An 11844-nucleotide genomic window follows, 5' to 3' on the forward strand; every position below is an offset into this window, starting at 1 on the left:
ATTGCATAGAACGGTTTGTGAATGGCTTCAATCCTTGACTTCTTCATCTTTTAGCCTATTCAGTGCTTTATAAAATAGCTAAAATTCCTCCGGTACTGCGTTTATCGCGTGGCCGTTGTCGAAGTCTTGAATCAGAACTGTTGTTGAAAAATGGAGAAATAGTTTATACTCATATACTCTATTGGAGTGTTTGGGAAACAGTTGTAGAGATGAACCCGAAATCGGAGAGGAAGAATTTTATATTCTATCTCCTGGTCTCTTGTTTGTTGGTAGAGATGAACCCGATGATGGAGAGGAAGAATTTTATATTCTATCTCCTGGTCTCTTGTTTGTTGGTAGAGATGAACCCGATGATGGAGAGGAAGAATTTTATATTCTATCTCCTGGTCTCTTGTTTGTTGGTAGAGATGAACCCAGAATCGGAGAGGAAGAATTTTATATTCTATCTCCTGGTCTCTTGTTTGTTGGTAGAGATGAACCCGGAATCGGAGAGGAAGAATTTTATATTCTATCTCCTGGTCTCGTGTTTATTGGTAGAGATGAACCCGGAATCGGAGAGGAAGAATTTTATATTCTATCTCCTGGTCTCTTGTTTGTTGGTAGAGATGAACCCGGAATCGGAGAGGAAGAATTTTATATTCTATCTCCTGGTGCAAAAGAAATTCAAAGTGGGATCTCCACTTAGAAAATCTAGACTGATTTGAATAATCTTAACTGTCATAAGGTTTGGTTATTCAGTTCAAAAGTGGACCTTTCGTTTGTAAAATGAATCGAAATGAGATTTTGGTTGTGGTCCTAACTGTAGTAAGGTTTGACCAAGCGGGGGTTTTGAGACGATCCTAACTGTAGGAAGGTTTGATCGCTCAATTTGTGGACCTCTCGTTCATGGAACGAATCGAGAGGGGATTTTGGCTTTGGTCCTAACTGTTTAAAGGTTTGACCAAGATGGGAATTTGAGACGATCCTAACTGTTTAAAGGTTTGATCGTTCAATTTGTGGACCTCTCGTTCATGGAACGAATCGAGAGGTTTGACCAAATAGGAATTTGATACGATCCTAACTGTTTAAAGGTTTGATCGCTCAATTTGAGGACCTCTCGTTCATGGAACGAATCGAGAGGGGATTTTGGTTTTGGTCCTAACTGTTTAAAGGTTTGACCAAATAGGAATTTGATACGATCCTAACTGTTTAAAGGTTTGATCGCTCAATTTGTGGACCTCTCGTTCATGGAACGAATCGAGAGGGGATTTTGGCTTTGGTCCTAACTGTTTAGAGGTTTGACCAAGATGGGAATTTGAGACGATCCTAACTGTTTAAAGGTTTGATCGTTCAATTTGTGGACCTCTCGTTCATGGAAGGAATCGAGAGGGGATTTTGGTTTTGGTCCTAACTGTTTAAAGGTTTGACCAGATGGGAATTTGAGACGATCCTAACTGTTTAAAGGTTTGATCGTTCAATTTGTGGACCTCTCGTTCATGGAAGGAATCGAGAGGGGATTTTGGTTTTGGTCCTAACTGTTTAAAGGTTTGACCAAATAGGAATTTGATACGATCCTAACTGTTTAAAGGTTTGATCGCCCAATTTGTGGACCTCTCGTTCCTGGAAAGAATCGAGAGGGGATTTTGGCTTTGGTCCTAACTGTTTAAAGGTTTGACCAAATAGGAATTCGAGACGATCCTAACTGTTTAAAGGTTTGATCGTTCAATTTGTGGACCTCTCGTTCATGGAACGAATCGAGAGGGGATTTTGGCTTTGGTCCTAACTGTTTAAAGGTTTGACCAAGATGGGAATTTGAGACGATCCTAACTGTTTAAAGGTTTGATCGTTCAATTTGTGGACCTCTCGTTCATGGAACGAATCGAGAGGGGATTTTGGCTTTGGTCCTAACTGTTTAAAGGTTTGACCAAGATGGGAATTTGAGACGATCCTAACTGTTTAAAGGTTTGATCGTTCAATTTGTGGACCTCTCGTTCATGGAACGAATCGAGAGGGGATTTTGGCTTTGGTCCTAACGTTTGACCAAGTGAGAGTTTTGAGACGATCCTAACTATAGGAAGGTTTGATCGCTCAATTTGTGGGCCTCTCGTTCATTGAAGGAATCGAGAGGGGATTTTGGTTTTGGTCCTAACTGTTTAAAGGTTTGACCAAGTGAGGAATAGGAGTAGGGTGCAAATAACAATGAGTTTATTGATTTGCACAAACTACTCGGTGGGAGTTTCGAGGGGATCCTAACTGTAGGAAGCTGGATTGGTTTGAATAATCCTAACTGTCATAAGGTTTGACTATTCAACTCAAAAGGGGACCTTTTGTTCGCAAAATGAATCAAAAGGAGGTTTTGGTTGTGGTCCTAACTGTAGTAAGGTTTGACCAAGTGGGAGTTTTGAGACGATCCTAACTGTTTAAAGGTTTGATCGCTCAATTTGTGGACCTCTCGTTCATGGAAGGAATCGAGAGGGGATTTTGTCTTTGGTCCTAACTGTTTAAAGGTTTGACCAAGTGGGAGTTTTGAGACGATCCTAACTGTTTAAAGGTTTGATCGTTCAATTTGTGGACCTCTCGTTCATGGAACGAATCGAGAGGGGATTTTGGCTTTGGTCCTAACTGTTTAAAGGTTTGACCAAGTGGGAGTTTTGAGATGATCCTAACTGTTTAAAGGTTTGATCGTTCAATTTGTGGACCTCTCGTTCATGGAAGGAATCGAGAGGGGATTTTGGTTTTGGTCCTAACTATTTAAATGTTTGACCAAATGGGAATTCGAGACGATCCTAACCGTTTAAAGGTTTGATCGTTCAATATGTGGACCTCTCGTTCATGGAAGGAATCGAGAGGGGATTTTGGCTTTGGTCCTAACTGTTTAAAGGTTTGACCAAATGTGAGTTTTGTGAGGGAAGATTGATCTAAAGGAGTGATCAAATCTCATCTCAACAAAAGAGTATTCGGAAATCACCGTGGGAATGTAGTGTTTATCACCTTGTTTGTAATGATCGGGTTATCCCTAAGAAAATTACATATAGCATTCTTTCGAGAACTTCTCGTTACATGAACCATCCACCCCCAGCTTCCTTTGTGAAACTGGGTCTATCATTATATTCAGCTGCGTGATCAGGTTATCCTTAAGAGTACTATGCATGGCGCTCTCCAGGAATTTCCCGTGAAAGAAAGGAAATAGTTTAGACTCATATACCTGTTAAAGTATCGAGGAGCAGTTTATACTCGTATACTCTTCGGAGTGTGGGAAAACAGTTTATACTCGTGTACCCAATGGAGTTGGGGAAATAGTTTATACTCGTGTATCCAATGGAGTAAGGTCGTCTTTAATCGGCTTGTTTCTCCATTATGACGCCGGAGTCAATTAATGCTTGGATTTTATTTTTGAGTCCGAAGCAAATCTCAGTGGGATGAAGAACCCTTCTGTGGTATGCACAATAGTTTGGATCCGTAATTCTCTTAGCTCCCTCCTGATCTTTAATAGGTGGTAGCTCGATTTTTTCATTGGCGATGAGGTATTCCAAGATGGCTGGAGCTTCATCATCTTCGAAAGAATACTCCTTTTGAAACCTCGGATCGGGAGTCGCGTTCCCAGTGATTGCAGATGTCGTCGGTTGGCTTCTCTCAGCTTTCTTTCTTTTAAGAAAGTGTTCAGCTTGTTCACCGCGCATTTTCAAATCTTTCCAAGTTTTGGATGGTACGACCCCCAGAGCTTCCAGGACATCGATAGAGAGATTATTGTGGCATGTTTGCAGAATGAACTCCTATGTAACAGGATCTCTGCAATTCATTGCCTTATTATGGAAGCGCTTGACAAAATTGTCGACTGACTCTCCGTCTTTTTGTTTTTCATCCAGAAGGGTTCCGATTGACACTTCGGTGTCATCATCGAAGAAGTTGCTGAGGAACAAATTTTCTATGTCATCCCAGCAATTGATGCTCCCTGGCTTGAGCCGTCGGTACCAATCGAAGGCCGACCCGTGAAGGGTGCCAACGAATGACCGGACCATTAAAGCCTCATTTCCAGAGATCATGCCCAAATGAGACTTGAAATAAATCAAGTGCTGAATAGGCGAGCTCTTCCCATCAAACGGTGTGAAGTTAATCAGATTGAACTTTGCCGGATATGGTATTGAATCTCATTCCCTTGGATAGGGACATGGAATACCCGTCTTCTTCACTTCTTGAGCCGTCATCAAAGTGTTTACTTTGTTTTCAAGCTCTTTCATTTTCCCGTTATCGTCTATGTCTTCATTCAAAGAACATTGTGGAGAACGAGTTAGACCACCCACTGTAAGAGGTGTCATTGAACCACCCCCAATATCGTTATTGGGAGGGTGTGTTAAACCACCCCCAGCGTTATTGCTATTGGGAGGTGTATCAGCAAAGATGACTTCATCCACTTCTGGATCACTATCATCTGCCACATTCTGAGTGTGGCGACTGGATTCAGCTCGCTGACTGGACTCAGGAGGTTGAGGCCGTTGAGTTAGCACTTCTCTCATTTGTTGGATAGCTAGCTCCATCTCTGTCTTCATCTCAGCTCTGATTTCTTCACGTTGCTTCGCTAGAGCTTCTTGAAGCATTTGAGCAAATTGATCAGAGGTGATCGTGAGTACTTCTCTGGTTTGTCCCGTGCTAGACATTGTATCATCAGAAGCGATTGCAGAACAAGTGTCCGAGAATTCATCCTCCGAGGACATTCCTTCTTGCATTCTTTTGTAATCTCTGCGCCTGATGGCTCCTAATTGGAGTCGAGACATCCTTTGAGCAATTCTTGGATTGACTTTTCCTCCCGGGAAAAAGTCGGGATTTGAGTCACTTGAATGCCGCTTAGACTTTCTTTTATCAGCCATGTTGATAGTGACTTTAGGGAATTCATCATCTTGGGTAGCTGATTTTCTTTTGCGGAAATGTCTCGGTTTAGGCTTAGACAATACAGAGACTCTTCGTGGGATGGCCTCTCGTTTGAAACAGTCACATTCTGATAATACTGTTTTAACGAGTCGCGCACAGGAACAATGAGAGCGAATAATTCATTTTCGAAATTTATTCACACCCCCAACTTGATAATACGATTCATTGGTATGATTGCCAAAAAATCGTATCGTTTGTTGGCATGACCTCCCAGGTATGACGATGTCTTTTGGTGAATGCGTCTTCTTCTGAGAGTGTAAAACCTTGTTGGCATTCTCAGGACAATTTATTGTTGCCTTTGAACGATCCAAGGTTATGTCGGGAACCACCCCCTTGCGGGTATGGAGTCTTAACGGGCTCCGAATGGTGATTTTGCACAACTCTAGTTTTTGGAATCCAAACTTGGCAGAATTTCGGTAGTTCTTTGGTCACCGTTTCCTTCTCCCTTTCTTGTCTTTGTTGTAGGAGAGCTCGGGCATGAGCAGCGTTTGCACGACGTTTTTGTATACGTTCTTTGAGGGTCGAACGAGTCTTTTTGACAATAGTCCATTCCTCTGTCGTGAGTTTAGCAGAGACATGAGTGATTGGTCGTTGAGACAACTGAACCACTCGATGTCTCATCGACTCTAGGTCCGCGTTATAGCGAACCCCATCGGTTTGTTCCAAGGCCTTAGCTATTTGACGAGCGCGGCGCTGACGTTGTCTCTGACGAGCCCTCTTCGTCAGTGCTGGTGGGCTTTGATTCGATGACTCTTTAACTAGATAAGAGTCATTGTGAGCAGAGGTGTTGCGAGTAAAATCCTCAGCAACAATCAGGCGAGAGTCTTCATTTTGTGTCTTCTTTGGCGTATAAGCCTTCTTCAATGATGAGATCCTCTTGTACTTGCGAGATAATGAAGATCTTGAAGAGGATGATGAGAGATATTCTTCAAACTTGGTTTGGTCAAACTCGTATTCGACCGTGGATTCAACTGGAATCTTGATCGTCTAACGCAGGATCGTTGTTTGGATCACTGCTTTCGTGGGTTCTTTGCCTGTGCCGGGAGCGCTTTGACTCGTGGACCACCAAATCACAGATTCTGATTGAACCGTGAGGGGTTTAATGATTCTTCCTTCGTTTATCGAAGTAAGAATTTGAAGCGAATATCTTATCGATGTAAGATGTTCACTCTTCTAAAGATCAAGTCAGAGCTTAAATCTCTAGGATTCGCCAGAAGCTTCTTGAGGATGTTTGTGAAGAAGGAAGACTCTCTTTCTTGCTCTAATTCACCAAAACTCAAGCCTCTCTGTTCTAAAATGCTCCCTGTCCTTTATTTCGTGTGTAGGGAGGTATTTATAGGGGTCTTAGTGCACCACAGTTGAAACGGGGGCAAAATAACTAACCGAGTATTTTCTCTTTGGCCGCTGCAGTCTACACTGTCGCGGCTATTGGCGCGGCAGTATAGGCTGCCGCGGCCAAAGAGGTGGTTATCAGCACGTTCCATCGTGCTTGAAACCGTTCTCCCACGACCTTTAACCACCTTTTTCGTGGTTTAACTGCTTGTCCACGTCAGCACACGTTCTATCTCTAATATGCTGCCACGTGAGCTTCAATAATCATCAGATAACTGCATTGTAACTGCTGTAGCATCCCCTATAATGGCCGCGGTACCATGAGTTGCCGCGCCTTGGCCGCGGCACCATAGGCTGTCGCGTCTTAGCCGCGGCACCATGGGTTGCCGCGCTTCAGCCGCGGCACCATGTACTGCCGCGCGTCTTAGCCGCGGCACCATGGGCTGCCGCGCCTTAGCCGCGGCACCAAGGGCTGCCGCGCTTTAGCCGCGGCACCATGGGCTGCCGCGCCTTAGCCGCGGCACCATTGGCTGCCGCGCCACAGTGCTGCCTGATGACGTGTATATCGTTCTTCTATGTTGTTTTGAGTGGTGTTTGGATGTCTGTAAGCAATTTTTGACGCCTACAGCACTGAATTATGGCCTAATAATCTTATGAATGACTTACACTTTAATATCATAATTAATTGACGTATCTATGCATTACACTGAAAATACAATTAAAATTTAGAAAACTACAAGAGAAACAACCTCAAAAGTTTTAGAACTTATTAAAAAACACCCTAAAAATTTTTAATTTATAAATACACAAAACTATTAAACATTACATTGAAATTAAGGGGTTACAAAAAAAATTATTGAATTTTTCAAACTTTAGAGGGGTAATTTATAATGTACTAAACTTTAAGGGTGTTTTTTTATAAATTTTATAAATTAATAGATTTTCAATTAGTTATGTTATTTTCAAAAAAAATTATGGGTAACATTGACCATAAAAAGTTTTTCCTAAACCTATACTTTTAAAGAGAGTATGATATTTTTTACAAAATTTTAATTTTATAGGGGTTGTTAATAATTTTGTATATTCATTTTAGTGTCTATAGGTTAGAAATTTTTATAATGTTTTTTATAAATTATGAATTTCAGGGGCTTTTTGTAATTTTTAAACTTATACGTCTTTTCTACAGATTGTAAATTGTTTATAGACTATTTATAATTCCTATGTTTTTAATTTACTAATGAATTTGAAATTCTCAGGGTGTTTTTTTATAAAATTTAAATTTTGAGGGTTTTTTTATTTTTAAAACTTTAAGGGTGTTTTATTAAATTATAAATTATATAAGGGATATTTATAATTCCTATATTTTCAATGTACTGTTAAGTTAGAAATTATCAGAATTTTTATAAATTTTATAATTTTGAGAGTTTTATTTACAATTTGTAAAAAGTTCAGATTATTTATTATAAATTCCATAAATTTTGGGGATTTTTTTGTGTCATTTGTCGGTTTTTAATGTGTTTATATGTTTGAAATAATCAATGTGTTTTTTATAAATTTTAAAATTTTAGGGGTGTTTCTGTAATTTTTAAAACTTACAATATATTTTCTTCAAAGTTAAAAAACATTTAGTTGCTAGCTAGCATATATTTTTTAGATTTTTTACTAAATTGAAATAAGTAAATTTTATAATTTTTAAGATATTTTAATAAAATTTCGAATTTGTGAGGATGTTTTTACAATTTAAAAAACTTGGAGGATATTTTTATAAAGTTCAAAAACTTTTAGGTGTTGGCTAGCACATGTTTTTTAGATTTCTCTACGAACTGAAATAAGTAAAGGATTTGAATTATATTAAATGTATCTCCTTTATCCAATAACATGTTAAATCTTATTATGAATATGATAAATCATTTAATTACTAATTCAAAGAAAATAGGATAATTAGAATAGATTAGGATAACAACGTAATATTAAAAAAAATTAAGGGTAATATTGACCATGGAAATATTTTCTCGAACTAAAACTTTGTCATGATATGAACTAATTGGGTCATCATATTCATGTCTCGTACTATACATGTTATTCAAAATATCATTAAATGTATATGGTTAAAGTTTGATATAGTTTGAAGTTTTCTAGAATATGAATCAAATTAGTTTAATATGTTAAATTTTCACACGGTTTAATAATCATCTATTTCGCACATAAATAAAAATAATAATTAAAATTTTATAATAATACAATTCTTTCTAGATATAGATGATTATGCATGAACTTATAAGCGAGGGGGAAAAAAAATCGGTGGAACCATTTGACAACAACATCTTCCTAACACTAGGCTTAGAAGAATCCTACCAATGGGCTCCACCATCTTTGTCTCCTCTCGTCAAGTCAATCTTATGGAATTGAGCCTCTTGGAACAAATCCATAATTATTCATGTAGATTATGAGTATAAATGGCAATTTGCAAATCAAAAGCATATTTCGAACAATACACGCACCAAGGAGACATATGATCTTTTTGGCCATTGTTTGATGATTTGGTCCTGTCCTCTTAGTGACCGGTCTCTATCTTGTTGAACGTTAGACAAATTGACTACATTCCTAAAATCAGTGCCTTAGACCTTGACATTTCTGTCACGCGCAAGTTGGGAATCAAAGGGATTAGCTTAAACAAGTGAGAGATCATTGCGCTAGTGGTCCTTTGAGCAATAATGGAATCTTGATTAGCTTTAAACAAGCGAGTCATTATTAAAGATTACAAAGTAAGCAAGGGATTGACTAGAGCTAGACAGCCATCTCAAGAATCTTGCTCCTTTTCATACGTTGTTTCTCATTTAAGAGATTATCTTGCAACCCTTAATTAATACTCCATTTACGTTTGTGCGTTTGATTCTAAGGGGTTGTTTGGTTCGCTATTATAAGGGGTGGAAAACTCAGAAAACCCCTCCACATCAGATTTTTAGCCCTCCACGTCAGTTTTTTTGTTTCCGTTCATTTCTTTGTGCTGCTTTGGTTCGCTCGGATGAAAGAGGGAAAACTCTGCTGAAATCGCCGCCAATTAAGATTTTTTTCCCTCTCCGATTTCCTTCCCCAACCAAGTGAAATTGATGAAAACTCTGCCAAGTCAGATTTTTTTCCTTCTCTGCTTTGTTTACAAAAGTTTTCCTTTTTTTCTATGCGAACCAAACACAAGAAAAATAAATACATTGGTTTCCCGTGCGAACCAAAGCAAAACAATCTATTTCTTGGAAAAGTTTGGAAAACTCAAAACTTGTGTTTCTTTACATGGAATTGCATTTCTCTATATCAAGGAAACGAACCAAACAGCCCCTAAGTACAATCTTCAAGATCAGTTGGTAAAATATTCCTTTTTGTTATTATTGAAGAACTTACTTTCGAATCCAAAACCATGAGCCTAATTCTTGAGAATTATAACTGCCAAGTGATTAATCGTGATTATGATTGGAAAATAGGCTACATAATATATATGTGTTTGATGGTTATGAGGTGACAATTCATCTTGTAAAATGAGCCGTCTGTGAGGTCCGCACAATTTATTGTGACTTTTAGGTGAGCTTCATCACGTGAGCAATATCTTAGTAGCTCGTTTAGCAAAGTAAGCAGGCACTTCACACCCATTATTTCAAATAAACATTGTAGAAAGAAAGATTTTCATTTGAATTATATTCCAACAAATGGGGGTGAACCAAATTATTCTGTAATGCATTGATTTATGCGTTTTGGAGTGAAGGGAAAGGAATATGAGTTTTCTTATAGCCAACCTTTCACTAAATATCATATTAAAGAATAATTAATCAGATTGGATACATTGTTTTAAGCCAGTTTTAGCATCGTAGCTGGGTTTTTTTTAGATTTTTTTTAGAGAAGACTATAAACAAAGATAAGTTATTTATAAACTAATAAAATGTGTATTCTAGGAGTAGTAGCACTATATATGATGGATAATTACAAGTCAAACTACATACAACTTCAAGTCAAGTTAACCAGAAGGGAATTCAATCACTGAATGTAAAACATATGACAACATCAGGTTAAATTCCCTGTTGAAATAGTTTACAGAAACATCACTAGTTTCCACGTCAAGTGTTGTTCTACCCTAAAAATTATCGGGCGTAATGAAACCTAAAGAAATGGCCGCGTGTCTAGCTGGCCGACTCACATACATCTGAGAGCACGACTCAATTGCGGAGTCATTCGACCTATTTCGCGACCCAGATTTGAGACAAAAGACATATTTGACCCGGGGTCTACCAGGAGCCTAAATCCGTGATGAAAGGCGTTCCCTACTCAGACCCGACAATGGGCGTTTTGAACAAGGTAATGAACTATTATGACGTGTGGCGCGATATACGTTTTGTGTCTCGCGGGGGCCACACGTGAACGTGTGGAGCAAGACACATTTTGTGTTTCGCGGGGGCCACACCCAATTGTGTGTCTCGGCACCTCCCAAACCCGAGACACACTATGTGTCTCGCGCGGGCTCCGAGACAACCAACGAGAATTTTTAGGATGTGGTTTTTTGGGCCTGTTTCGGGTCTAATTCTTTGGGTATAAATAGGAACTTGTTCCTAGGGTTTTTTCAGAGGGTTTGTTGGCTGCTTAGAGAAGAAAAAGCAGAGAGTTTTTTAGATCTAAATGTGAGATCTTGAGGAGAGAAAGAGATAGAACTTGGAGGGATTGTACAAGAAAGAGATCATCTTTCTTGGGTAAAATCGAAGCCCCATCTCTTTGGGACGAGCTTGTGGGTTGTACAAATCGTCGGTGTTCTTCATCATAGTGGAATCTCCCTTCACCCCTCCCCGTGGACGTAAGCAAGTTTTTCGAACTACGTAAATCTCGTGTCTCACTTATTGTATTGGCTATTGCTTGTGTTGGTTGGTTTCCTCGATATTCAGACCTAGATCTGATATTGGGAAGAGTGTATATCTCACCTTGCTGAGATATTCACTTCTGTTCTTGTTTTCGTCATCGAAGCATGAACATCGAGATTGGCTTGTGTTTTGTGAAAACAAAAGCCAGGGCTTTCTCTCAAGGTGATTCGCTTCCGCGGCGAGTGGGCGTGTCATGCCCCCAACAACTGTCAACCTCAGATCGAATTTAATGCATGGACAACCAACACCTACACTTCGCCGCCTTGTCGCCATCAATATCAATGTGATGTTAGTCATTATGATATTTTGAGCCATAGACTTCAAAGCGCCTCGGACCGCGCTAGTATTTCAGCAGCCTTTGTCACTGTTGCAAGGTGACTCATTCGACCAGTTACCGACATGTATAAAGCATGGTCTGACCCCTCATTGCATAAACACAGCCAAATTACCAATGTACCTCTGTAAATCTTTTATAAATAATGGTAGTTTCCATCATACTAAGGTACGTAATTTTACACACAAAAAGTCAAATAAGATTTTGCACTAATTTTCTCCTCATATTAATAAGATTAGTCGTTTGACTTGGGTGTTAGAGGGCACGCCGGAGGAAACGACCTCTGGGGCGCCTCTAACCTCTATTATATGTGTAGAAAATTGCAGCTCAAGATTTTCCACATGAACGACCGACCATCAAAGAATATCAAAGGACCCT

Source organism: Asparagus officinalis, chromosome 5 (genome assembly GCF_001876935.1).
Source record: "Asparagus officinalis chromosome 5, Aspof.V1, whole genome shotgun sequence".
NCBI classification, from domain to species: Eukaryota; Viridiplantae; Streptophyta; class Magnoliopsida; order Asparagales; family Asparagaceae; genus Asparagus; species Asparagus officinalis.